Below are 5,617 nucleotides of genomic sequence, written 5' to 3'. Positions count from 1 at the left end.
CACAAATCTGAAAATCTAGTACAAAGTGGAAAGAGGTTGCCATGTCAGCCTTTCAAACAGGTCCTCCTTTATCTTCTAAATCTGGCCCGAGAGATTTTGTGGGATTTGTATAGAGCCTTTGTGAACTTTTCCCTTTTCCAGTATTTTCAAAATCAAACCTAAGTCACTCATGCACAGCGATTCAGAGTACAGCAAACATCACCTAGGGGAATATATGGTTCAGTGGATGTCACCAGTAGTGCCTGCATAACTAATGAACCCCATGTATCATTCTACATAGCTCAAGTGCCCAGTCATTGTGATTTATGATTAGTGGAAATTTCCATTAGGGGGAACTAAAATCTCCCAGTGTTTTGAGGGCCTGTATGAGCAGGATAAATTATGAAGTTGCCTTAAATACAATATTGACATTCTAAAATTCTACATACCAGCAGAAATCGATACCTGTTCCATATACTTTTTGTCCTTAGTGGCACAATCTGAGGTTATTTGTAAGAGAAACATTATTATTATCAGCTATAGTGAACGCTCTGGGGTATATTTATCAAACATTGAAGTTAGAGATAGCCGCAGTCCTCTAGAGTGAAATTCCGCAATTCTTCATTCATTTATATGGTATTTTGAAAGGAGTATTTATCAAAGGATGAACTTTCACTTTCACCTATTGATAAATACTCTTTTAAAAATCCCATAGAAATGAATGGAGAGTGGCGGAATTTCACTCTAGAGGACTGTGGCGATCTCCAACTTCATTTTTTGATAAATATACCCCAGTGAAACATCTTTGAACTGATGACAACATAGACCAGTCTTCTGGGGTAAAGATAAAGATATACACTTGCTAAACTCCACTACGGCTACTGAGGGACCATCTGTGCCACAACTTACCACCCTAAAAAGAAAAATAATTTTGCCAAGGTTTTTTAAAAGTGAACATAAATGTATAAACTTCTATATATAATGTTTCACGTGTTATTTGGTGACAGATGTCCCAAATATCATTTGAAATATTCTGTATAAACGTTTATACATTTATGGTCACCTTTAATGTAGCAGAATTTTGAGCTGGGTTAGCTTATGCAAACTATTACATCTTTGGCAATAAAAAGTAAAACCAGTGCCAGGTAATAAACATCCGTGCCAGACATAGCCCACAACACAAAGGGGCCGATTCATCAATAGTCGAATATCGAGGGTTAATTAACCCTCGATATTCGACTGGGAACTAAAATAGTTCGACTTCGAATATCGAAGTCGAACGATTTTGCGCAAATCCTGCGATCGATCGAACTATTAAATCCTTCGAATCGAACGATTCGAAGGATTTGAATCCAACGATCGAAGGAAAATCCTTCGATCAAAAAATCACAGGCAAGCCTATGGGGACCTTCCCCATAGGCTAACATTGACTTCGGTAGGTTTTATCTACCGAAGTAGGTGGTCGAAGTATTTTTTAAAGAGACAGTACTTCGATTATCGAATGGTCGAATAGTCGAACGATTTTTACTTCGAATCGTTCGAATTCGAACGAATTTAACCAATTCGATGGTCGAAGTACCCAAAAAATACTTCGAAATTCGAAGTTTTTTACATTCGAATTCTTCACTCGAATTTTGTAAATCTGCCCCATAGTATCTTATGCAATAGGTGAAAGATCATGAAACAAAGTTTTGTCCCCGTAGGGCCAAAATCATTATACTTTTATGGCAGTGCAAAAATATATGATAATTTCTGTTACAGTTAAAGGAAAAATGTACCCCCTATTTCAAAACAAAAGTATATTAAAATTGAGTTACATTTTCACATAAAGACAGTAAAAGTATTAAAAGGCACATATATTAGTATTAAAAGGCACATATACTGGCATACATAAAGGCAATATATATATATATATATATATATATATATATATATATATATATATATATATATATATTATTCTCAGAATAAAGAATGTGTTTTTTATGTGTTTATTGGTTTATTGAAATGTTTTAAAATTCTTATGGGAGATTAACTTTCCAAAAATTAGTTCATAAGCCTATAAACAGAAGTTGCTCTTCCTCTGAATCTTATTCTTATTAGAAGTGCTTACGGCACATGTTCTTTTTATATCAGAGAAATCAACATTAATAAAAATGACAGTTCCTTACTGTCAATCAATCATGTCAATAATGAGCATTCCTTCTGCTACCATGTCTGGTAGAGTAAAAATAAGCATTACATTCCCGCTGTAGCTGGTCTTTTTTACATACAGTATATAAAAATACACGAGGAGCCAGCACTCTCGATATAGAGTGTTATTTTACCTGGGTGCATGATCATCTTTTAATCTCCAACAAATGCAAAAAGTATCAGCACTCTCAGGTCTTAGAATTGTAGAAAATATTTTTATTAATAAAATGGCTCAAGACTAATAAAATGGCTCAAGACTAAAGTTTTCGGCCCCTTTCAAGGCCTTTCTCTTTTTTCACTTTGAGAAAGGCCTTGGATATATATATATATATATATATATATATATATATATATATATATATATATATATACACAAAAGCCATGAATATCTTGTAAATGATATCCTTATAAGAAGTGAGTTCTGATGTCATCAGTTATAAACAGTGAGTTCTGATGTTGTTTCTGTCACATGACTCACTGAAACTTGTGTATTATAATAAATAAAGTACCCCCAGTTGCAAAATATGAGGATATTAGAAGTTACCTCGGAGTTCCATGATCTGTAAAAAAACACTCTGCCTTTGGCCTCATGTTTTTATATGGTCATGAAACTCCTCGGTAACTTATATCATCCTTATTATTTAGGTGGTACTATATTCACTATATAATCAGTGCTTAGTGAGACCATCAGTTATTGTTATGTATAACAAAATATGAGGATAATAGTTGTCACCTTGAAGTCTCTTGACCTATGACTATATGACAAAAGCCAAAGCCAATGACAATGTGACAAAGCCAATGAGTTCTCCATCTCACTTTATCATGTTTTTTGATCAATTGTTTTTTTCCACAAAGGTTTTTCTTCACAATTGCATTTTTTTTGACGGGGGCAGGGGGGGTTACATTCTGAGCTTTGTATTTGTAAAAAATATTTGTTTGTGGGAAAAATGCAAATAATAAACATGATGAGGATCTCTTTACACTTTACAAGTGCAGACATGATACAGTTGTTTTCTCTTGGAAAAAAGATGTGAGGGGACATGATTACTCTTTACAAATACATTAGAGGAAATTATAGACAGATAGGGGCAAATTTACTAAAGGGCCAATTGACTAACGCTGGCGAAAATTCGCCAGCGTGACGTCATTTCGGGACTTCAATAATTTACTGACGTACGCTGGCATAAATTAGCTAGCGAAGGAGATAGACTGTAGCGCTACTTCACACTCTAACGCAAGGCAAATTTTCACTCTGGCGAATGGACGTGACTACGCAAATTCACTAAGATGCGGATTTAATGAACATTACCTCTTGCGCCAGACTTGCCTTCACCACCTCAGACCAGGCGAAGTGCAATAGAGTAGACAGGACTTCCTCAAAAAAAATGTGAACATTTTTTTAAGTCCCAAGAAACGCTGGCAACTTTTCAGTTTTTCAGGGTGATAGGCTGCAAAAGATCGTACATTTTTTTTAGGGTACCCGGCTTCCCCTCTACATTTCCTTACATATGGCACATAAACTATACACTGGGCACATGTGTAGGGCAATATAACGACTCTGATTATTTTATTAAGGTTCCCTGGGCTTATGTAGTGTAATGTATTTGCTGCAACGTATACGTCCATTGAGGAAAAGAACTTTCATTTGAAGCAGTGTAGGTGGTTCTTCACAGTGAGGGCGGTGAGGTTGTGGAATGCACTAGATGTCTATTTAGTGTGGCGTGAATAATTTTGTAGACAAGCTAAAATCAGCAGTTAGCATAGCTATTGGTATATATATTTTATGTGTGGGTATAGATAGGTTGGTATGAGTGTGTGTTTGTATAGTATGTATGTATGTGTGCTGGGGTTCATTTGGAGGGGTTGAACTTGATGGAATTTGGTCTTTTTTTCAATACCTTTTAACTATGTAATTGTGTCTCTATGTAACTCTGTAACTTGCTACAAGCTATATATGAAATCTATTAGACGTGTGACTAATTGGTAAATGGTTCAGATGCATGCTCTGCAAGTAGTGTAGTCCGCAGCACATATCTCCCACTACCCTCAGTATGACAGCTCATATTTGAAAGGAAAAGAAAGTACTTAGCTACTCGTGTGCAAATGGTACCCAGAGAGCATGCAACAGAGAATAAGGATGATTCAAAAGAAACTACAGTATATAACTCAATCTATCATGTCTCATTACTACTGACCTTATCAGATGTGTATTATCTAATCACTTCACAATTTTATTACTGATGCATGTTAACATGAAATGTATATGATTATGTTAAAGGGCACCTATTATAGGCCAATGTTGTGGGCTAATAAAGCATGCATTCCAGTTGGGGGAAACAATACTTGTAGTGTAGGGATTTTTAAAAGTGTATTTATCAATGGGTGAAAGTGAAAGTTCATCCTTTGATAAATATGCATTTCAAAATCCCATAGAAATGAATGGAAAGAGGTGGTATTTCATTCTAGAGGACTGTGGGGATCTCTAACTTTTTGATAAATATACCCCTTTGACTATGAAGGAATCAAGGAGGTGCCTACTGGGCATGCTCACTGCTTCCACGTCAATGGAAATCAATCAGGCATGCGCAGTAGACACCTCTTTGAGGTCTTCTTAGTCGAAGAGAGAAGGAGTGCTCCGAAAGTAAAATTGGCAGATCTTCACAGATAAGATAAGGAAATAACTATAAGAGCAGCAGCTGAACTGGTTGTAACAGAGGATCAAAATAAATCTGAACCCAGGGAGAAAGGTATGTTATTTTGTGGGCTATTTAGAGCATATTAATGGGGGGAGGGAATAAAAAGATTTACTTATTATTTAGCTTTATTATTATTAAAGCTAACAACATATGGATCATTTTCTCCACTGGTGTATAAAACCAGTGAAGAAAAGGACCTGACGGTTATAAGTCTTTACCGCTACTCAACTCTCTTTAAAAGGGCAGTTCACCTTCACAAAAACATAGTTTTAAAATAGAACACCAAAACAGTCATTTTTATTTCTAAAATATAAGTTTTTAAATTTGACATTTCTAATCGATAGGCAAAAAGTATGTTCAGTCCTATTCATTGAACCAATGTTGAAAAAGCATTGAGCAAGATGTACAGCAATGTCAATTACCCTTTACATATAAGGCACTCACATTTACAATGCTCTTGATTACTCTGATTTAGTTAGAGTGGGATCAGAGATTTGAGCTTTGGTTCAGTTAAAACACACAAATCAGTCTTATTTTAATATATATAATATATTAGGCTCAAAAGTAGTATACACCAGTGCCGTAACTAGAGGGGGGCGGGCCCTGGTGCGTGACGCGCAGCTGGGCCCCCCCCTGCCCACACTCCGTACACGACGGATTTCACTGGCGAGCGGGCTGCCGGGGGGCCCTGAGGGGGTGCGGGCCCTGGTATACACTTTACTTCTGTGTTAAATTAAACTGATTTTATT

The sequence above is a fragment of the Xenopus laevis genome, chromosome 2S, assembly GCF_017654675.1.
Source record: "Xenopus laevis strain J_2021 chromosome 2S, Xenopus_laevis_v10.1, whole genome shotgun sequence".
NCBI classification, from domain to species: Eukaryota; Metazoa; Chordata; class Amphibia; order Anura; family Pipidae; genus Xenopus; species Xenopus laevis.
This window is presented reverse-complemented; position numbering follows the sequence as displayed.